The sequence below is a fragment of the Schistocerca gregaria genome, chromosome 2 (genome assembly GCF_023897955.1).
Source record: "Schistocerca gregaria isolate iqSchGreg1 chromosome 2, iqSchGreg1.2, whole genome shotgun sequence".
Taxonomy (NCBI): Eukaryota; Metazoa; Arthropoda; class Insecta; order Orthoptera; family Acrididae; genus Schistocerca; species Schistocerca gregaria.
In genome coordinates this window covers 17,994,724-18,019,459 of record NC_064921.1, presented here as the reverse complement: position 1 = coordinate 18,019,459, position 24,736 = coordinate 17,994,724, and the positions used below count along the sequence as shown (strand labels likewise).

General features: G+C 44.2%; 1 protein-coding gene across 1 annotated transcript in view; it reads left to right on the top strand.

Moving 5' to 3' along the window:
* LOC126336247 (dehydrogenase/reductase SDR family member 11-like) overlaps positions 1–24,736 on the top strand; it is a 97,235-nt gene that overhangs the window by 38,247 nt on the left and 34,252 nt on the right. The gene's annotated exons all lie outside the window — the stretch shown is intronic.

The window sequence follows — 24,736 nt, the reverse complement described above, 5'->3', positions numbered from 1 at the left end:
CATCATAAAAACTGCTCTACGTTTGTGTGTATGTCGCATATCTTCTCTTAAACAGCCAGACCGATTTCAACCAAATTTGATACACACATCCCTTACTGTCGCATCATGCATGATGTATAAATGTATTACTTCTTTTCTAACTACTCTATTCGTAACAAATTTCGTGCACAGTGTCATTGTACGACACATAGTTCAAGAAATGTGATGTCATTAACCCTGATCTGCGTGAAAAAATGCCACATCATGCATGAAGTTAAATACATCTATCCTACGCTACTAAGACACTCCTACCCTCATGAACCACGGACCTTGCCGTTGGCGGGGAGGTTTGCGTGCCTCAGCGATACAGATGGCCGTACCGTAGGTGCAACCACAACGGAGGGGTATCTGTTGAGAGGCCAGAAAAAAGTGTGGTTACTGAAGAGGGGCAGCAGCCTTTTCAGTAGTTGCAGGGGCAACAGTCTGGATGATTGACTGATTTGGCCTTGTGCCACTAACCAAAACGGCCTTGCTGTGCTGGTACTCCGAACGGCTGAAAGCAAGGGGAAACTACGGCCGTAATTTTTCCCGAGGGCATGCAGCTTTACTGTACGGTTAAATGATGATGGCGTCCTCTTGGGTAAAATATTCCGAAGGTAAAATAGTCCCCCATTCGGATCTCCAGGCTGGGTCTACTCAAGAGGACGTCATTCTCAGGACAAAGAAAACTGCCGTTCTACGGATCGGAGCGTGGAATGTCAGATCCCTTAATTGGGCAGGTAGGTTAGAAAATTTAAAAAGGGAAATGGGTAGGTTAAAGTTAGATATAGTGGGAATTAGTGAAGTTCGGTGGCAGGAGGAACAAGACTTCTGGTCAGGTGACTACAGGGTTATAAATACAAAATCAAATAGAGGTAATTCACGAGTAGGTTTAATAATGAATAAAAAAATAGGAGTGCGGGTAAGCTACTACAAACAGCATAGTGAACGCATTATTGTGGCCAAGATAGACATGAAGCCCATGCCTACTACGGTAGTTCAAGTTTATATGCCAACTGGCTGTAGATGATGAAGAAATTGATGAAATGTATGATGAAATAAGAAATTATTCAGGCAGTGAAGGGAGATGAAAATTTAATAGTCATGGGTGACTGGAATTCGAGAGTGGAAAAAGGGAGAGAAGGAAACATAGTGGGTGAATATGGATTGGGGGAGAGAACCGTCTGGTAGAATTTTGCACAGAGCATAACTTAATCATAGCTAACACTTGGTTCAAGTATAATAAAAGAATGTTGTATACATGGAAGAATCCTGGAGATACTAAAAGGTTTCAGATAGATTATATAATGGTAAGACAGAGATTTAGAACCAGGTTTTAAGTTGTAAGACATTTCCAGGGGCAGATGTGGACTCTGACCACAATCTTTTGGTTATGACCTGTAGATTAAAACTGAAGAAATTGCAAAAAGGTGGGAATTTAAGGAGATGGGACCTGGATAAACTTAAGCACCAGAGATTATACAGAGTTTCAGAGAGAGCATAAGGGAACAATTGACAGGAATGGAGGAAAGAAATACATTAGAAGAAGAATGGGTAGCTCTGAGGGATTAAGTAGTGAAGGCAGCAGAGGATCAAGTAGGTAAAAAGACGAGGGCTAGTAGAAATCCTTGGGTAACAGAAGAAATATTGAATTCAATTGTTGAAAGGAGTAAATATAAAAATGCAGTAAATGAATCAGGCAGAAAGGAATACAAACGTCTCAAAAATGAGATCGATAGGAAGTGCAAAATGGCTAAGCAGGGATGGATATAGGACAAATGTAAGGATGTAGAGCCTTATCTCACTAGTGGTAAGATAGATACTGCCTACAGGAAACTTAAAGAGACATTTGGAGAAAAGAGAGTCACTTTTATAAATATCAAGAGCTCAGATGGAAACCCAGTTCTAAGCAAAGAAGGGAAAGCAGAAAGATGGAAGGACTATATAGAGCGTCTATACAAGGGCGATGTACTTGAGGACAATATTATGGAAATGGAAGAAGATTTAGATGAAGATGAAATGGGAGATACGATACTGCGTGAAGAGTTTGATAGAGCACTGAAAGACCTGAGTCGAAACAAGGCCCCGGGAGTAGACAACATTTCATTAGAACTACTGACGGCCTTGGGAGAGCCAGTCCTGACAAAACTCTACCATCTTGTGAGCAAGATGTATGAGACAGGCGAAATACCCTCAGACGTCAAGAAGAATATAATAATTCCAGTCCCAAAGAAAGCAGGTGTTGACAGATGTGAAAATTACCGAAAAATCAGTTTAATAAGTCACAGCTGCAAAATACTAACGCGAATTCTTTACAGACTAATGGGAAAATTGGTAGATGCCGACCTCGGCGAAGATCAGTTTGAATTCCGCAGAAATGTTGGAACACGTGAGGCAATACTGACCCTACGACGAATCTTAGAAAATAGATTAAGGAAAGGCAAACCTACGTTTCTAGTATTTGTAGACTTAGAGAAAGCTTCCGACAATGTTGACTGTAATACTCTCTTTCAAATTCTAAAGTGGCATGGGTAAAATACAGGGAGCGAAAGGCTATTTACAATTTGTACAGAAACCAGATGGCAGTTATAAGAGTCGAGGGGCACGAAAGGGAAGCAGTGGTTGGAAAGGGAGTGAGACAGGGTTGTAGCCTCTCCCCGATGTTATTCAATTTGTATATTGAGCAAGCAGTAAAGGAAACAAACAGAAATTCGGTGTTGGTATTAAAATCCATGGAGAAGAAATAAAAGCTTTGAGGTTGGGCGATGACATTGTAGTTCTGTGAGAGACATCAAAAGACTTGGAAGAGCAGTTGAACAGAATGGACAGTGTTTTGAAAGGAGGATATAATAAGAACATTAAAAAAAGTAAAACGAGGATAATGGAATGTAATCGAATTAAGTCGGGTGATGCTGAGGGAATTAGATTAGGAAATGAGACACTTAAAGTACTAAAAGAGTTTTGCTATTCTTGGAGAAAAATAACTGATGATGGTCGAAGTAGAGAGGATATAAAATGTAGACTGGCAATGCCAAGGAAAGCGTTTCTGAAGAAGAGAAATTTGTTAACATCGAGTATAGATGAAGTGTCAGGAAGTCGTTTCTGAAAGTATTTGTATGGAGTGTAGCCACGTATGGAAGTGAAACATGTACGATAAATAGTTTGGACAAGAAGAGAATAAAAGCTTTCGAAATGTGGTGCTACAGAAGAATGCTGAAGATTAGATGGGTAGATCACATAACTAATGAGGAGGTATTGAACAGAATTGGGGAGAAGAGGAGTTTGTGGCACAACTTGACAAGAAGAAGGGACCAGTAGGTAGGACATGTTCTGAGGCATCAAGGGATCACACATTTAGCATTGGAGGGCAGCGTGCAGGGTATAAATCGTAGAGGGAGATCAAGAGATGAATACACTAAGCAGATTCAGACGGATGTAGGTTGTAGCAGGTACTGGGAGATGAAGAAGCTTGCACAGGATAGAGTAGCATGGAGAGCTGCATCAAACCAGTCTCAGGACTGAAGACAACAACAACAATAACAACTAAGACACTCTTAAAGTTGAATCAACTTAGGGGAATCCCTGACGCCTGATAGCACTTTTGATAGCGTTCAGCTGCGAAGCGCAAAAGGCTGTGTGCGACAGCAGAAGCCGCCTGCAGAGCAATGAAGAGGCGTTGCTATAGATACACTTATAAAATCCCGTTGTAGGTACGCGAAACAGCTGCTGCCCGCTCATGGACATGTAGGTAGAAATATTGTTCATAATCCAGTTCTGAGTTAAATACACATCAAAGAGAATTTGTATTTCACATACTATGTTTCTTAATTTGGATACTGTAATTATACATTTGCACTTTATGCATATTTCTTTGTACGCTTGTTTTGAATTTTCAAAGTGGTCTTGACAAATACATGGAAACGAAATTTTTTTAAATTTGTAATTACAAACACTGTTCATTTTTTTGGTTTTGGTTTCTGGCTTCTATAAGAAATTGGGAAAAATCGCATGATACAGACTGTGTTGTCCTACATTTATTCACTGCCGTTTCGATCAAGGACCATCTCCATAAGGGAAAAATATCAGTCTGACCTCTTCGCATGGTACTGTGAAGATGGTTCATGATCTAAACCGGTAGTGAATAAAATGTGTACTGAGACAGCACAGTGTGTCTCAAACGTTTCTCCAAGTATATCGCCGCTGATGACGGCTGCCTGGGAAAAAATTGTGTTCTAATAGGAAATCGATAAAATGGATATGCCGTCAGTGCTATCTTTGTCAGCTAGCTCTAATATATTCGAATTTCTAATAAAACGGTAATCTTTATGACATGGTAACCAACCAACCAAGACCATACCAACATTTTTTTACTGTGCTTTCTTTGCGAAGTCAAAGAAATTATACTTTCGATCAGATTTCACTACCTAACAATATCCGTTCATTTACTGAAGTTGTGTTGAAACACAGGCATTAACGTGTTTATTATGGATAACAGAAAAACAGTTGTTGATATTTATTATCGTCGACAAGAGAAGACTACTGCTCTTCGATGGTCAGTTACAGGAATTAAAACAGCCGCAACTGCCGTTAGTATATGAAGGAACATGAGTGAAGCGACAGTCTTAGTTATGACCATACGGAAAATCAAACATCAGTAGATGGATCACGTAGCCAAGCGAATAGATGATAAGTGGCCAAACTGAGTTCTTTGCTTGATTTCAAGAAATAAGTATAGAGCGACGGTCTCACGGACCTCATATAAGAGAAAAACTGAGGAGCAACATACATGCGTTTCATAAAAAACTGCGATTCACTGGAAATGTACCTCAGGTGCCATTTAATAGAGATTCTCAAGACGCATCTAGTTCACTTGGAGAAACAAATCTTCGAAACGTGCGTTTCTAATCGATCGTTTATTATTGACTCACAATTTTACAAAATTCTGCTAAAATCATCAAATCGGATGACAGACAGGACACTAACTCATATTTATTTCATCCATGGATGAAGGTGAACTTCTTGACTGTTCCTTTGTATTGTGAATGGTAGCGATTATTATTTTCTACGTTACTTAACTAGCCGAGATTGACAGAAGTAGCAAAAAATGCCGTGCTGTAAACTATTGGTCTAGAAAAATCCAAGTAAGCCTCAATTAGGACAGTCAGATATGGGCAAACGTAGGCGTTCACCAACTGCGCTACGTCTGACAAAGGAAGCAAACACACAGCAGCTCACCGAGTTGCTCATCTTTCGCTATTTGCATATTTAGACGTAACGAATGCTACCCCAGTACATCTCAAGGTTCAAAATGTTACGTGCTAGACACCATACGAGATGTCCAGCCATTGAGCAGCGTCGTTACGCGCAACGAGCCACAAGTCTGCATATACTGCGTGAGACTCACGTCATTCTCCCAGTCTTCCACCAAAAACTTGTGCTACTACAAGAAGGTAAGTTTCTTCGGAAAAGAGCAATAATAATAATAAACACAAAATGCAAAATTAAATTTTTATGTGAAACATCCAAGCCTTTTGAGATCAAAACCGGTGTAAGACGAAGAGATGGATTGTCCTTACTGCTGTTCAAATGTGTACTGGTAAGGGAAATCAGGGAATTGAGGAAAGAACAGAAGAAAAATGAATTTAAAAAATCACAATTGGGAGAAACGGAGGTAATCTGAGTATTGATTGTTTGGCTTTTGCAGGCGACATTGCCAGCGTAGTTGAATCTACAGAAGATAGAACAGTATCGAAATACACTCCTGGAAATTGAAATAAGAACACCGTGAATTCATTGTCCCAGGAAGGGGAAACTTTATTGACACATTCCTAGGGTCAGATACATCACATGATCACACTGACAGAACCACAGGCACATAGACACAGGCAACAGAGCATGCACAATGTCGGCACTAGTACAGTGTATATCCACCTTTCGCAGCAATGCAGGCTGCTATTCTCCCATGGAGACGATCGTAGAGATGCTGGATGTAGTCCTGTGGAACGGCTTGCCATGCCATTTCCACCTGGCGCCTCAGTTGGACCAGCGTTCGTGCTGGACGTGCAGACCGCGTGAGACGACGCTTCATCGAGTCCCAAACATGCTCAATGGGGGACAGATCCGGAGATCTTGCTGGCCAGGGTAGTTGACTTACACCTTCTAGAGCACGTTGGGTGGCATGGGATACATGCGGACGTGCATTGTCCTGTTGGAACAGCAAGTTCCCTTGCCGGTCTAGGAATGGTAGAAAGATGGGTTCGATGACGGTTTGGATGTACTGTGCACTATTCAGTGTCCCCTCGACGATCACCAGAGGTGTACGGCCAGTGTAGGAGATCGCTCCCCACACCATGATGCCGGGTGTTGGCCCTGTGTTCCTCGGTCGTATGCAGTCCTGATTGTGGCGCTCACCTGCACGGCGCCAAACACGCATACGACCATCATTGGCACCAAGGCAGAAGCGACTCTCATCGCTGAAGACGACACGTCTCCAATCGTCCCTCCATTCACGCCTGTCGCGACACCACTGGAGGCGAGCTGCACGATGTTGGGGCGTGAGCGGAAGACGGCCTAAGGGTGTGCGGGACCGTAGCCCAGCTTCATGGAGACGGTTGCGAATGGTCCTCGCCGATACCCCAGGAGCAACAGTGTCCCTAATTTGCTGGGAAGTGGCGGTGCGGTCCCCTACGGCACTGCGTAGGATCCTACGGTATTGGCGTGCATCCGTGCGTCGCTGCGGTCCGGTCCCAGGTCGACGGGAACGTGCACCTTCCGCCGACCACTGGCGAGAACATCGATGTACTGTGGACACCTCACGCCCCACGTGTTGAGCAATTCGGCGGTACGTCCACCCGGCCTCCCGCATGCCCACTATACGCCCTCGCTCAAAGTCCGTCACCTGCACATACGGTTCACGTCCACGCTGTCGCGGCATGCTACCAGTGTTAAAGACTGCGATGGAGCTCCGTATGCCACGGCAAACTGGCTGACACTGACGGCGGCGGTGCACAAATGCTGCGCAGCTAGCGCCATTCGACGGCCAACACCGCTGTTCCTGGTGTGGCCGCTGTGCCGTGCGTGTGATCATTGCTTGTACAGCCCTCTCGCAGTGTCCGGAGCAAGTATGGTGGGCCTGACACACCGGTGTCAATGTGTTCTTTTTTCCATTTCCAGGAGTTTACATGTAATGCGATTATGAAATAATAATAAGGCTTCAAAATTTAAATATCTAGGTGAAATAATACAACCAAATGGTTTTTACAATGGAGCTAAATTAGGAAGGGCAAGAAAGATGGAGGTGGCTTTTCAATTAACAAGCAACCTGTATAACGAGAAATCTATTTCCATAAATGTAAAACTCTGGCACTAATACACTGTCATTCGGCCAAAATGCCGTTATGCTTCGGAATGATTTTCGTTGAATGCAGCCAAAGAATTAAGCAAAAATAGGAAAGAAGGAAAGAAAAGGAAAGTAATCAGGAGAATCTAGGGACCAAAATATGATAATGGAAAATAGAAATTAAGTAATAAACGAGTTTACGAAAAAACAGAACTAATATTAGACACAATGAGGAAGAGAGGCTAGACGGAACAAGAATAACGAAAAGAAGTTTTAACTTTTTCGACTGAAACCCAGAAACTTCATTATCGTGGATCACAGAAGTTGAAGCAGTCTGAATGAAACAGAATAACGAGGGAAGACATAGGAGAAAGAGTAAAATGTATCATGGGCTTCCGCGAGAAAAGAAAGAAAAGGCCAGAGGCAATATGGACAAAAAAGACTAGAAAAACATAGCGAAAGTATGAAAAACAACTGAAAAGAAATAAAGGAGAAAAGAAAGAAGTCATAAATTATTTCATGTGGTCCTCAGTAGGCCAAACCACCAACAAAAAATAACGACAATCATACTGCCACATTTCACGCGATGTTCCTTTGTGATATAATAAGGAATAGTGATGAAATAATCATTTATTTATCGATACATTCATGCGTGTATCGCAAGTACAGTGTACGTTATTCAAAACTGGTACCGCCCGTTATAACTTCACTACGATACGAACATGAATATATCGATATCTAAATAATTATACATTCGACATTCCTATTCTACTTTCCCCTCTGTGTGAATGCTTCCATCGTCAATGTGAAAACAAGAAATGCTGACAGCATAGTAAGGGTAGTCGACTGTCGAAGTCCTCAAGCACTTTCCCTAACGATTAAACACTATGAACTTTCCTCTTCTCCCAGAATTTATCCGCTATCCACTACTGTTTTCACTTTCGGTATCACGATAAGCTATGTCACTTCTGAGAAAGATACGGAACATTACCTAGTGCAAATTTTATACTTACACAGGTCGATTTAGAAACTCATAACGAGACTCTGAAGAACTATATGTTACATGTAGATGGTCACTTCTTTTAGTCTATAAGCAATTATATTTAACCGATGATTCACGAACGTGAGCGAGCCACGATACTGATGATACACAGACCGGTATAACACAGTTGCAGATAGTTGTTCCTCTGCTTCTAAGCCTTCAGAGTGCCTTACCAGTTGTTGTTAGCATGTGAGGTTCTTAATCGAGCGTGGACAACAAATTTTTCCAGTTCACTAACTTGATTACGTCTTAACGCAAGCCGAGAGGCAAGGGAAACGTTTCTTACCTACTCCGCAGCATTACTGCTGCGTTTTATTGGGACCTCGAGAAAAAAAGAATCCTTAATACTGAGCATACTGACGATGCAAGACACAGTGTGAGAGCGCCTAATTTTGAGAATAACGTTAAAGAGTACCTCTCGCATGTACTCTTACAGTGGCATTGGTACTGGAGACAGTTTGGAGGAAGCGGTGCTCAGAAGTTTCCGTGGGTCGGTCTGCACTTGGAATACTAACATTCGTTTAGGGGAGACAGGTAGTCGGCCCAACTATATCCGATCCTCCGGCAACACAACCAAGAGACAGTCAATGGACCCACCGACAAGACGACTTGCTTTCCACCCGACCAGTACACAAAGAACTCCAGAGCCAAAACGTAAATGGCGTAGCCGCCCACAACCAAGTACGCTTAAGCCGTAAAAACTACACACATGTGTTGGACAGCGACAACACGGTGAGGAAAGGACACACCAATCGACCGACTGCCACACACCGGCTAGCCGGAAACTATAAGCACCAGACCAAAGATAGTACAAGGTGCGAATATCGGTACACTCAGCTGCAGCCACACATAGAAAGAAGAAGAACCACGGCATAACCACAATAACCACGGGAAATCAAACACAAAGTAACAGTCAACGTTTAAACCAACGCATAAGCCGGGACCAGCATGGCTCAGATAGATTTGGTAAGAAACCAAAGAAATAAGATAAGAATGAAACACAATATACAAAGACTCCGAACGAAGGAAACACAGGAAGAATATAGGAAGAAACTAGAAGAGATATTGGAAGCAGGGAGAAACACAGGGAATGAAATTATGTGGAAACTAAATGGAAGTCGTTGAAAATTGCAGTTAGTGTAGATGCAGAAGAGAACAACGCAAAATGGTGGTTAAGTGGTTCGACGAGGAATGCCTAACGGTAATACATGTGAGAAATGAAGTGAGACGGAGAATGTTGCAAAGGAACACGAGATTAGCGGTAGAAGAATAGAGAGAAAAGAGAAAAAGAGCGGATAAGCTTTGTAGGGTAAAGAAAAGGTAGCATGAAAGAAGAAGGATAGAGCACCTGGATGGAGTGGGAGACAATAAAGAGATAAGAAGGTTCTGTGAAAGAACAATAAATTTGAAAAAAGGCTTCCAACCTCGAGCAGTTTTCTATAAAGGTAAGAACGGAAATCTAATTGGAGATAAAAGCAAAGTCATAGAAACGTGGCAAAAGTATATTACCCAACTACTTGTTGGGAAAGAAGGGGATAAAAAAGAAGGAACCGTGATTGAGAATGAAAGGAAAAGGACTCAGAATTGGAATCAGAGTTAGATGTAGAGGATCGGGAAGAGGAAGCACTACCAGACCTAGATAAAGTGAAGAATGCTATCAAGAGCCTAAAAAATAATAAAGCAGCAGGAGAAGACGGCATAGAAAGAAAATGGAGGAGGCAGTCCATGAATTGATAAAGGAAATATGGATAAGGGAGGTAATGTCTAAGGATTGGAACAAGGGAATTATCTGCCCGTTATATAAAAAAGGCGACAAGTCAGAATGTAGCAGTTATTGTGGAATCACTCTCTTGAGCGTAACATATAAGATATTTAGTACAATTTTAGCCTCCAGACTTGAAGGGATGATAGAATGGATATTGGTGGACTATCAGGCCGGATTTAGGATGAACAGATCCACGTTGGAGCAGATATTTTTATTAAAACAAGTTTTAGAGAAGTTTTATGAGTATGACAAGCAACTACATCAGTTGTACATTGAGTTTAAGCAAGCGTACGACAGCCTACACAGGAAGAAAATCATACAGATCTTGAAAGAATTTAGAAGCCCACTAAAACTGGCCAATTTAACAGAAATGACAATGAAAGCAATAGTGTGTAAAGTAAGAATAGAGCAAGAACTGTCTGGTGAATTCCAAGTACAGAGGGGGCTACGACAGGGAGATGTGATCTCTACAGTGCTATTTAACTTAAGTTTTAGAAAAGGTGATGCGCCTAATGCCGATAAACCCAGGAGGAACAATACTGAATCGGCATCTTCAAGTGGTAACATATGCGGATGAAGCAGCATTAATGGCAAGGAATGTAAGGGCACTAAAGGGGAACTATGATACGTTAGAGGAAGCAGCAAGAGAAGTAGGTTTAAAGGTAAACATAAACAAAACAATATGGTGATAAGGGCGCCCATTATACATGGACAAAAGAATTCAATAATAATGAATGGGAAAGAATATGAAAGAGTGAAAACATTTAAATATTTAGGTTCCGTAATAACGGAGGACAATAAAGTAGCAGTAGAAATTCGAGAAAGGATAGCGAGTGCAAATCGTTGCTATTTTGCCTTGCAGAATTTATTTAATTCCAGGAATGTTAGTAGGAATACAAAAATCAAAACATACACGACCATATTAAGACGTATAGACCCTAGTAATATATGGATCAGAAGTCTGGGGATTGACATTAAAGGAGGAGTACTGGTTAGTGAGATGGGAAAGAAAGATACTGAGAAGGATTTGTAGAGCAGTGAGAGAGGAAGATGGCTGGAGAGTAAGGACAAATGTAGAACTACAAACATGTTTTGGACACATGGATATTGTTGTTAAAATTAAGCAGGGAAAAATAAGATGGTCAGAACATGTACAGAGAATACCAGAAACCTGAAGTGTCAAGAAAGTTTTTATGGGAAAACCTGAAGGGAGAAGCAGCAGAGGTAGATCCAGGAAAAGAAGGCTCAACGATCTGGAAGAAGATCTAAAAGCGATGGGAATAAGAAATTGGAGAAGGAAGGGGAAGGGCAGAGAAGAATGGAGGCAGGTAAAGTAGGAGGCCAAGGTTCTTCAAGGACTGTAGAGCCAACCAAGAAGAAGAAGAACAATCGACCTGTTCTGGATGGGGTAACTATGAAAATGTGTGAAATGAATGCCTCCAACGCAGAATTACGCAGCTGCAGACCGACGAAGCTCACCTCTTGCTACTAAGACATCCCTACAACACCCCAACGCAGCGACCCTGAGACCTAATGCTCTCCAGACGCCTTCACAGCAACATCCACACGATATTCCTCAACCTGCAGAGACCGGACGATACGAGGCCGACAATCTCCAACAGTGACCGGCCCCTCCCCCGGAGATCCAGACGCCTGATGAAGGTCTCGACAGACGTGCAGATGATGAAACGCTAGATGCCATAGTTTTGCCGGGATCGCGCTTCAAGAATTAAACTGCCACACGCCTACCAGATGATTTCCAGAAAGAGTTCACATTCGCAATTGCCGGTACCCACCCCCATTACGGGCAGGACAATTTACCGAGCGACTCCGGCACACAGCAAAGCCCTGAATGCTCCAATGGCGAAGATACACACGCTGCCAGCATGGTCACCCTGATGACAACGGCTCTTACTGAAAAAAAAAATAAAAAATAAAAAAAATAAAAAAATAAAAAATGGCTCTGAGAACTATGGGACTTAACTTCTGAGATCATCAGTCCCCTAGAACTTAGAACTACTTAAACCTAACTAACCTAAGGACATCACACACATTCATGCCCGAGGCAGGATCCGAACCTGCCACCATATCAGTTCCAGAGACGCCTACAATCGCTCGTCCACCCAGGCCGGCGCTCTTCCTGCATCAGCGCTGATCGGACCTGACTGCCTCGTTTCGCGGACGCACGACGTTGCTCCTGAAACCCCACCAGACCAAGAAACGCCTCCGTCTGCCCCAACATGATCAGGAGACAGATAATCCTGAAGATCCTACAACATTCGTTCTTACCGATACGAGCGCGCACGGCAATGCGCTGCCGATACAGGTGTGCAGAACTGCCACTGTCAATTTAAATATGATTGATTGCTATGTTAAACTTCCATTGTTACGTGACATGTTACAAGGAGTGATGTTCACATTCCCCTGTTCCAAGAGCTAAGGGTGGACACTTGGCCCTTTTTCATGGTTATACTTCATACTTCACCCCCGCTACCAACAGACGTAGTGGAGCAGCGATTATCATGCGCAAAGGCATTGCAGTCGAAGACGTCACTTACTTACTGCCAGCACGAAGGAAGTACACGGGATCAGACTAGCAAATGTCTATGCGCCATCCGGCACAGTCCAACGACGACAGCGCTCGCAGTTTTATTCTGAAACAATTAGGCTGTTTTCTGGGACGATATGAGCTCACAATTATCAGTGGAGATTTCGACTATGTTCTTTCGACGCAGAGCCAATATCCAAATTTTACCACCTGTCCTGAACTCAGTTACTTAGTACGTAGACTCAATATTGCAGACATTTGGAACGTGGTACATGGCGATTTCCTGACATATACATACGTCACGAACCACTCACACACTGAATGGATAGCGTCTACGTGACTTCACTTATGCGTGCACGACTAACCTTCGACGACGAACAATATGGCGCAGTCGGGGTCAGTGAAAACTTAACGTTGCCTATTTACAAGAACCGGAATATCGACGAATGGTCACAACCATATGGGTATCCTTCGAAACATGCATCACACAATACTCGCCGATACTCCCGTGGTGGGTATAATGTGTATAGCCATCCCTATGCTGCGTGTTGGTCGAGTATGGCAAGGAACGAATCCAGTTGTATCGAGATACGACAGAATTTTAATACGAGGCTGAGTCAAATGAAAATCTTAAATATTTTTTAAATATTATTTATTGAGCAGAAGTGGTACAAAGCTGTATCACTTTTCAACATAATCTCCCCCACGCAAAATGCAAGTCCTCTAGCGCTTACAAAGTGCATAAATTCCTCTAGAAAAAAATTATTTTGGTAGCCCGCGCAACCACTCATGCACCACGTGGCGTACCTCTTCGTCAGAACGGAACTTCTTTCCTCCCATTGCGTCTTTGAGTGGTCCAAACATAAGGAAATCACTTGGGGCAAGGTCTGGTGAGCATGGTGGTTGAGGAAGACACTCAAAATGCAGGTCTGTGATTGTTGCAACTGTTGTACGGGCAGGGTGGGGCCTTGCATTGTTATCTTGCAAAAGGACACCTGCTGACAGCAATCACGTCGCTTTGATTTGATTGCACGCCGCAGATGAATTTTAGGAGATCCGTGTATGATGCACTGGTGGCAGTGGTCCCTCTAGGCATGTAATACTCCAAAATGACGCCTTTTTCCTCCCAAAAGATAGTCAGCATAACCTTCCCTGGTGATGGTTCTGTTCGCAATTTCTTTGGTTTTGGTGATGAAGAATGGCGCCATTCCTTGCTCGCTCTCTTCGTTTACGGTTGGTGGAAGTGAGCCCAGGTTTCGTCCCCAGTAACGATTCTTGTAAGGAAGCCACCACCTTCTCGTTCAAAGCGCCGAAGAAGACCTTCACAAGCATCAACACGTCGTTCTCTCATTTAGGAGTCTGCTGCCGTGTCACCCATCTTGCAGACACTTTGTGAAACTGAGCACATCATGCACAATGTGGTGTGCTGACCCACGAATAACCTGTAAACATGCTGCAATGTCGTTCATCGTCACTTGGCTTCACTATGGCTTCAACTGCTGCAATGTTCTGTGGAGTCTCATTGTGCCTGACCTGGACGAGGAGCATCTTCCACTGAAGTCACACAATTTGCAAACTTCCTACTCCATTCGTAGACTTGCTGCTGCGACAAACATGCATCGCCATACTGAACCTTCATTCCTCGATGAATTTCAATAGGTTTCACACCTTCACTACGCAAAAACCGAATAACAGAACGCTGTTTTTCCCTGGTGCAAGTCGCAAGTGGGACGGCATATTTATACTGATATTGCGACGGTATGTGCCCATCTGCACTATGCTTCCACCTACAGGCCATTCTGTACGCTGTTTGTAGCATGCTTACCAACTTACAGGACAACGGCTCGAAATTTCGATTTGTTATTACAAATTTAAGGTTTTCATTTGACCCATCCTCGTACATCACCCTCCCGAACCTTTTAGAGCACCCTCCAACCCCGGAACGTCAGGCCAAGGTTCAACATTTAAAGTGTAAGATTTTGGCCCTTACTCGGCGCTGCTTGGAAAACGCAGTTGTCCAAGCGCTATGCCAAGACAGCATCAATGCATCATGTAGTCGCAGATCACAGACGCCGTCGGATAGTGCTGATCCGTTCTTTAGATTCGCTGACAATAAACATGTACAGGATGGGTGGATGGGACGGCGGTGGGCGTTTTGGAAAGAGCAGGACAAAGTTTCTTTTGTAAGGCCATTTATTGGCAAAAGCTACGCGATAGGGAATACATTGTCGGGCGAAGGGAGGTGAGGGTGAGCCAGAAGGTAAGGTATGGCGAAGGTTGGTGTCTGCGAAAATGAAGTCCACAGTGCCGCAGCACTGGGAGAAACGGGAAGATCTACACTGCTACAGGGCAAACGTCAAACTCGCAGGAGAGCAAGAAGACACGAGAGCAGGACCCGGTGGTGGGCGGCTGGGTACACCCAACGCAGCACGGGGCTTCCCCCGCCCTGATTGGCCAGGACCGAGAAACCCGCAGGGGCAGCAATGTAACTTTCCAGGGTGTGGCTTGGTCAGCGACGCCTTGGGTGGCGTTACCTCGTCAGCACATGAGGGAGGCGCGTGATCGAGGTAGCCTTACTTGGTGCTGACTTCCTGTTGTCACACCTTGGGACGAGAAAAATTACAGGCAGCCGCCGCTGCCGGCCGTGGCTTGGCCATAATGGAAAAAATTAAGTTTGGGAGCCAATAAAATAAATAAAAACTTCCTACCGACTGGATCATCGTTTACAAACGGTTGGTATCACAGGCGGACGTCGCAAAAGCCTTCGAATGAAGCTCAATATCGTCATTTCTATCGTGAAGGAAAGCCAAATGATGCACTTACAGCCATACTACAGACAGTCCATCATACCCTTGATGGCCAGGCCGTGGACCCTCTTAACAAACCTCTCCACTGAAGATGCATTCGCCAACAGGGCTCTCAACCGATCACCAGATCCAGAAGGCATGCCTTTAGAACACATTCAAGGACTTAATGTTGCCACAATGGAGGGAAATGTACCAGGAACTACTGATCCATATGATGACGCCATCATCAGAATTTCTGGAAGGTCTCTGGAGGCACACGACTTGACAGCTACCGGTCAATCACTTTACTCAGCTCAAATTTTAAGATTTTTAAGCGCCACAGCACGGTGTGTCTCAGACGACTCTTGTACCAGGTACTGTCGCCTGTACAGACACCATGAGAGGACATACTCGTATACAATCAACGCTATGTGATCATAGAGACGTAATCACCGTTACAACAGTCTGTCTACTGTGGGGTACCATAATTTCCGTCGATTTCGATCAGGTATTTTTTGACATGAACTACACCTTCCTCGCTAACGTGATGGAACGGATAGGTTTCTCACCTCAGCTACCTGCCTTCGCCCGCTTAATCGTGCTTCTACTTCATGACGTTTCGTCGAGGGTGATCGTGAGTGGACGGATGACGACACCAATATCGACTGCACAGTCAATCCGACAGGGCCGTTCTGCATTTAATGATCCCACTAGAATCGGTGAAACGCCGTTTATCAAGGATCACACTCCGAGGAGATACAATCAGACGCCGCGCCTAAGCAGGCGGCCTCATCTTCTTCGTACCTACCAACAAGGAGGTTCAAGAGGCAACAAGGTTGATCGAACAATACGGGGGCGGTGTGGGCAGCCAAATGAACGTCGCCAAATCCTCCGCAGTGACCATTGTAAGGAGACTCCCTGATGAAAGTGTGGCTCCGTTCAGGACGATGGAGACTCTGCGCTGTCTAGGAGTAGTTGTTACTCGATACATCCGCCACAACGTGGCGATCAACTTCCGGCGTCTTCTTCAGAACATAAGGACAGGCGTTCGAAGTCAGTTATTTCGAGCAACGCAAATGTTAAAAAAAGTGCAGTTTATTAACATTTATATGGAATCTCGAGAAACACACATCGCACAAATGTTATCTGTCACTTTAGTGACTGTGCGTCGAATCCAAGCAGCTTTCGATTATTTTGTCAGTACTGGTCTCATATTCAATGTCAAGTATGACACCCTCGCACTTCCTAAGTGAAGAGAGGGTCCCGTTCTAGCCAGTGTCCAAGCGCTCTTTACGTATATACGGTCTTGAAGTTATGGATTCACAGCCTCAACAGTATCACTGGATTTTTGGTCTACGAACTCGAACGCCCACATTGCGCCAGCGCTATCTCATATCAGACTTTCCCTTCTGGAGTACAGTTATGTCCATGAAGACTTTCTTCTCACTAGGACTTCACTGTTGAAGATATTTATCACTTCTTAATGTGGACTCAACGCAGGAATGCTGTAGAACGACGTCACCCAGACGTTAACCGGTTGGCGATGTGGCGCGCAGTTCATCAACCGTACTTCACCACGGAAACGAAAACCACCTGGTACATCATCGTTACCGGTAAATACCCGACGCGACACAAACTCCGTCCCGTGCGGGATAGCTCCGTGGTCTTAGGTGCCTCGCCACGGTTCACGCTGCTCCCCCGTGGAGGTTCGAGTCCTCCCTCGGGCAGAGCGTCTGTATTGTCCTCAGTGTAAGTTAGTTTAAATATCTTTAATATATCGCGGCTCTCTCAGCAACTGTATAAATGTTAATTTTAATTTTAATAATCAACAGCCTCAGTTGCACCATTCACCTAGAATTTACCTATGTTTCAGTCGGGATAACCCAACCTTCTTTAGAGTAACACTAACTACCGTTTGTCGATAGTGGACATCGTCAAGCTAAAACCACAAATCCATAAACTCTGTAGTTCCAGTACAGCACTCATGGCTGCCGCATCGCGGTCGCGAAGTGGGGCCGAGGCAGTTCCAGATAGGTTTTATAGTCTGACAATAATTTATGGATTTGTAGTTTTAGCTTGACGATGTCCACGATGGACAAACGGTAGTTCAGTAACTGCAGTTATTCTGAAGAAGGTTGAGTTATACCGACTGAAACCTAGGTAAATCCTAGGTAAACTCTGCAACTGAGGCTGTTGATTATCAAAATTAAAATTAAGTTACTTTAAGTTAGGTTAAGTAGCGTGTACGACTAGGGACCGATGACCTCAGCAGTTTGGCCCCATAGGGACTTATCACCACCACCACCACCACCACCACCATCACCATCACAAACTCCATGCTATCGCCCCGACGGACAGCCGCCTCTGCCTGAGGTGCCATGCGGGCGACACGGTCGAACATAGACTCCTCTGTAGCTTGGCGGCGGACGTATGTTTCTTTCTTCAGGAGATCTCCGGGTACCATCGCACATAATTATCCCGAGTACCCGAGTGCGCTCCTCTGTCTGGACGAGACGTATTTTCCACCATCAAAGATGCAACCTGTCACCTGGATACAGGGTATGAATGTCGTTTATCTTCTCAAAAATGGACCCAAGAACACAATCGTTTTTTTGACGTTCCTTCTACTTTTGCTCCTACGGTGCAAATTTCCACCCATCCCACAGATAGAACCTCCTCTGTGAGCGGGGGTTGACAGGTGAAGCTATTATTCTCAGGAACATCAAAGGCTCGGTGTTCGCTTTCCGAAGGCATGTACCCAACCAGTCGATTCGTTTTCACATACCAGGAGCATCTTTGGGTTATTTTTTCTGTTTCCTATATTAAATAAAGGAGTTCTCCGTTATTCTTTTTTACATTCTATAACTAAAAGACTCACACAAAGCTGTTTTATCAGTTACCTGTATTCTGCAATTTTTAGTCAGTGAATGGAAGTTAATTTTAGAGTAAATGTTATTTCGTGTAAGAACTGTGATTATTATGTTCATTACATAATAGTGTTTCCTTATCAGCATTCCTAATGGAAATTTAAAAATTGAAATAATTGTATCGAGTCTCAGTCCAGCACAAATTTTCACTGTTGTCATTCCATTATTCGGCTGATGATTGACCAAATTCGCAACTGCGAATGCATTTCAGTACAACATCAACATGATGTGTGCGAAATCATATGGTTCACGAGGAAGTGAAATCCAGCCCATTATCTTGTAGAGACGCGATCGCAATCAGCTGTCTATCTGGGGGATACTGAAAGCGCCAAGAAGCAGTTGTTGCAAGGTCGCATCATTCGCGTGATTTAGAAACACACTGATGATTTTTTTCGTTATGATTTTAAGAGGATGGTAAGCAAGAAGTCTCAACGGCTGTGTCCCACAGTGGGCGTAGCACAACCACTTTCGCTTTCCACAGCATCCGCTGCGACCCTCAGTCTGTCTTACTAACCACCTATCTTCACGGTACAGTCAGATCTCTCTGCCTTTCCTCTTATACTATTGCTCGTAAGCAAAACTGCATACAGTGTTCAACATTATGAAACTCACACTCAGTCACACCAGTTGCGTACACAAATGAGATTGTATGAAAAGAGTATAGGAAAGGCATATATACCCAAACATGAATGTAAAAGCAGAATAAAGCGACTCATTCACTTACTCAAGATTTACTATCTTCGCAACAGAAAACAGGAATTACTTAAAACAGCATCAAAATATGTGAGATGGATCTCAATGCTACGTTCGACAAAGTTGGAAAGGCGTTGCAGTGAAAATGTGAAAAGAAGTTTTAAATTTATTCCAGCGTGCATCTAATAAAATTCTATTCGGGAACATTGCAATTTATGCTCAGAACTTTAGGCTACGCATCTAATAAGACTTACTCTCAGAATTTTCATTACTTCTTTTCAGAAGCTTACGAATGTTTCATGAGTGCGATGCGTAGGCAACAGATATAAATTTGTATCTTTGTTAAAAAATGATAGTGTGCGAGGACACCTTCACTAACAAGAAACGTGAAAGCAGTGTGAAGAACCAAAGAAGGTAGATGTACGGAAAGTAGAATGAAAGATGGCATATAAACAGTAAGAAAGCGGTACAGGATCTACCTCTTTCGCTATGACTCAGGACTGCAATGTCACCGTGATACGGTGAGAGCAGCAGTGGATATCAGCTGCGGTTATCAGCAACTGGGGATCGCAGTATCTGCAAGCAGTTCCGGGTCCACTTCTAAGTGTCAAGTATTTGTTCATCCAAGAAACGCAATGAACATATTTGGCACTCGACTTGTTTATCAGAAATGTCTCTAGATTTAACTTCCGTGCTAATACCTGTCAACCAAACGGAGGCAACACTCGCCCTGCCTAGAAGCTACTTTTCCTTTTATGTATTCACTTGCAGAGAAACAGTTTAACCCAATTTATTGCAAAGACAGTTTCATCTTCAATTTCCTCTTCATTTTTCATCCCTCCCTACTACAGGTGTCTCAGAAGTAATGGTCAATAATTCATATATGAAAAGTACAAGCCAAAAGTAGCAAAAAGTGCCAATAAACATGGGTCCGCAAATCAACCTCTGTCGAGATACAACAGATTTTTTGTTGCGGTTCATCTCTGTCTAGGAGCACATTGTATCTCTAAACGTTAAAGGAGATGTTCGAAATGTTGTTTAAAGTTCAATTTTGTGTGAATTCCTAAGGTGCCAAACTGCTCAGGTCATCGGTCCCTAGACTTACACACCACTTAAACTAACTTATGCTAAGAACGACACACACCCCCAAGCCCAAGTGAGGGCTCGAACGACCGGCGGGACGGGCGGTCGAAATCTTCTCCATGCATCTGAATGCAACACTGAATTCGTCTCTGAAATGACTTGGAATCATCTAAGGCAGTCCTCGAGAATTGTAAAAATGCTGGAAGGCTGCTTCAATCCGCAAGCCCAATTCCTCAAGAGAACTGACCTCGGTAGCGTAGACCAGGCTTTTGACGTGACCCGCCCCACAGAAATCCATGGGATTTAAGTCCGGAGACCTTGAAGGGCACGGCGCAGGCCCTCCTTTACCTGTTCACTGTTGACCGAGTGTCCGCGTTAGAAGCCGGCGCACTCGTAAATGAAAATGTGATGCAGCACCGTCATTCATGAACCACATGTTCAGGCGTTGGCTCAGTGGGACTTCATCAATTACATCTGGAAGTAGAGTCCGCAGAAACCTCATGTACTGCTGTCCGGTTACTCTCTGTGGCAGGACGTGCAGCCCAGTGCGGCCTCCGACCAGGAATTCAGCGAATAATGCTGCTGATGTCGTGAGACGTGTGTTGTATGTGGGTCGACATCGACCCAGGCGTGACAGCTACGGAAGTTAAAAATCCAGCCTCACCCGTGAACACAATATGCTTACAAACAGGAGAATCAGGGTACTCTTTTGTTGTACCCGTTGCAAAATTCTCTTTAGGAGGGAAGTCTTCATTGTTGAGGGCTTTCACTACCTGGAGATGATTTGGATAGAGTACCTGCCGATGTAAAATCCGTCGCACACTGCTATGACTCAGGGGACACGCTCTTAGGTAGCAATCCTCCTGGTTGAAGCACTCGGACTGTATAATGCGCGAAACCCTTTCATCAACATCGGGTGTTATGGATCTGGGTCGACCTTCTCGGACGGGACGTGCGGTACTCCCAGTTTCTCTAAGGCGCTGATGTAACCGGCTAAATGTACCTGCCGGATTGCCTGCGGAGAAGAAAAACTTCTTCATAAAACCGTGCAGACTCAACGGCGCTGCCATTCGCTTTGCCATACATGAAGAGTGCTCGTCAGCGTACTCTTCATTGGTGAACCTCTGTCCGTGGTGTCTTCACGCTCCTAACTGACTGTTACGTGCACAATACACTGAGGTGGAAAGTGAAACAGTTGCACATGCGTAAACAAACACATAGTCGATTCCAAACCTTGAGATACCAACGCAAATGCTGCAGTGCCCAGAGGCGTTTACAGCTGGCTCCCAACTCGAATTAATGCGACACCTCGGCAACGGTTGCTTTGCGGACCCACGTTTATTGTAGACTTTTAACTACTTTGGCCTGTACTTTCCATGTGTGACTTATTGGCGATCACTACTCAAACACCCTGTGTAATGGAAAGCTCTTTCTTTGAGTGGGAGCAGGGCATTTACAAGGAAGTTGAAATGTTACTCTCTCTAAAAGTTTGAGAAGTACAAAAATAAAGCACATATCAACTGGGAGATAAGGGTTGAAGATCAACTGCATAGAACAATTTTATTTGCTATCACGTCACATTGCAACAAAGATGACCACCAAGTTAGGCGCTTGTTTTCGCTACTCAGCCTCAAGAAGTTTCGTACAACATCTCAGCATCTAACTATACAGCTGTCCGCCTCCGTAGCTGCGCGTTAGAAAAGGGGCACGGGTTCGGTTTCCACCGGGATCAGAGATCTTCTCCGCATGTGGACTGGTTTCTGGGTTGTCCTCTGGTTCGCATCTTCATAATTTGCATTTCAGCCTTCAATTGTTTGAATGGGCACTTGTCGAAAACCAAAATAAATTAGAAAAATTGTGAACTTAAGCTTAAATTTGTGATTGGTTGCTGAGTACGTAGATGTATACAGTTTTATAATTTGTTTCGTGTCCTTAAGTATCAAACCAAAGACGCAACAAACTCTGGTCCTTTCAAGTTATACAGGTCCGATCTCCTTAATTTCTTATCTTTTTTAAAGAATCAGAGATTGTTGAAGAGTTTCAGAGGAATAGGCAACGGTTGCTAGAACAGGGTAACGAGATATAGTAGAAAACAAACGGGTAGCATTAAGAAATGAAATAGAGAAGGCTGGGGAGGATCAAATAGGTATAAAAACAAGGCCTAGCCGAAGTCCTTGACCGAATACCAGTCCTAAGCAAATAAGGGAAAGCTGAAACGTAAAAGGAATGTGTAAAGGGTCTGTACAAGCCAGATGAAGGCAATATCGTAGAAATGCAAGAGGAGGTATATGAAGATGAGACGGAAGATATGACACTGCGAGTAGAGTTTGACAGGGCACTAAAAGAACTAAGTCAAAGCAAGGCTGCTTGAGTAGAGAACACTCTGTCAACTACTGATGGCTTTGGGAGAGCAAACCATGACAAAGCCGGCTGGTGTGGCCGAGCGGTTCTAGGCGCTCCAGTCTAGAGCCGCGCGGCCGCTACGGTCGCAGGTTCGGATGCTGCCTCGGGTATGGATGTGTGTGATGTCCTTAGGTTTAAGTAGTTGTAAGTTCTAGGGAACTGATGATCTCAGATGTTAAGTCCTATAGTGCTGGTTGTCATTTTTTGAAAGCACTTCAGTCCGGTACGAAAGATATATGGGACAGGAGAAATACCGTCAGACTGCCATAAGAATGTAATAATTCCAATTCCTCAGAAAACATTTGCTGTCAGTCTAATAAGTCATGGGTGCAAGACAATAACACTAATCCTTTACAAGAGAACGGTAAAACTGGTAGAACCGACCTCGGGGAGGATCAGCTTGGATCCCTGAAAATGCAGGAACACACGAGGCAACACTGATCCTACGACTTATCTTAGAAGGTAGGTTAAGCAAAGGCAAAAATATGTTTACAGGATTTGTAGACTCAGAGAAAGCTTTTGAAAGTGTTGACTGGAATACTCTATTTGAAATTCTGAATGTAGCAAGGGAGAAATACTGGGAGCGAAAGGCTACTTACAATTTGTACAGAAACCAGATGGCAGTCATAAGATTCGAGGTTCATGAAAGTGAAGCAGTGGTTTGGAAGGGAGTAACATAGGGTTGTAGCCTGTAAATTAAGCAAACGGTAAGGGAAACCAAAGAAAAATTTGGAGTAGAAATTAAGGTTCAGGGGAAAAAAATAAAGGCTTTGAGTGCACCGATGAATTATAATTGTATGTGAGGCAGCAAAGGACTTGGAAGAGCTATTGAACGGAATTGACAGTGTCTTGAAAGGAGGATATAATATGAACATCAGCAGAAGCAAAACAAGTGAAAGGATGATGGATAAAATAGGGAGAATATAAAATGTACCCTGGAAATGACAAGAAATGCGTTTGTGAAAGAGAAACAGAATATAGAATATAGACTTCAGTATCAGGATGTCTTTAATGAAGGTATTAGTGTGGAGAGTAGCCACGTTTGAAAGTGAAACATAGACAATAATCAATTTACACAAGAAGAGAATAGAAACTTTTGAAATGTGGTGATACAGAAAAATGCTGAATATTAGATGAATATACACTCCTGGAAATTGAAATAAGAACACCGTGAATTCATTGTCCCAGGAAGGGGAAACTTTATTGACACATTCCTGGGGTCAGGTACATCACATGATCACACTGACAGAACCACAGGCACATAGACACAGGCAACAGAGCATGCACAATGTCGGCACTAGTACAGTGTATATCCACCTTTCGCAGCAATGCAGGCTGCTATTCTCCCATGGAGACGATCGTAGAGATGCTGGATGTAGTCCTGTGGGACGGCTTGCCATGCCATTTCCACCTGGCGCCTCAGTTGGACCAGCGTTCGTGCTGGACGTGCAGACCGCGTGAGACGACGCTTCATCCAGTCCCAAACATGCTCAATGGGGGACAGATCCGGAGATCTTGCTGGCCAGGGTAGTTGACTTACACCTTCTAGAGCACGTTGGGTGGCACGGGACACATGCGGACGTGCATTGTCCTGTTGGAACAGCAAGTTTCCTTGCCGGTCTAGGAATGGTAGAACGATGGGTTCAATGACGGTTTGGATGTACCGTGCACTATTGAGTGTCCCCTCGACGATCACCAGAGGTGTACGGCCAGTGTAGGAGATCGCTCCCCACACCATGATGCCGGGTGTTGGCCCTGTGTGCCTCGGTCGTATACAGTCCTGATTGTGGCGCTCACCTGCACGGCGCCAAACACGCATACGACCATCATTGGCACCAAGGCAGAAGCGACTCTCATCGCTGAAGACGACACGTCTCCATTCGTCCCTCCATTCACGCCTGTCACGACACCACTGGAGGCGGGCTGCACGATGTTGGGGGGTGAGCTGAAGACGGCCTAACGGTGTGCGGGACCGTAGCCCAGCTTCATGGACACGGTTGCGAATGGTCCTCGGCGATACCCCAGGAGCAACAGTGTCCCTAATTTGCTGGTAAGTGGCGGTGCGGTCCCCTACGGCACTGCGTAGGATCCTACGGTATTGGCGTGCATCCGTGCGTCGCTGCGGTCCGGTC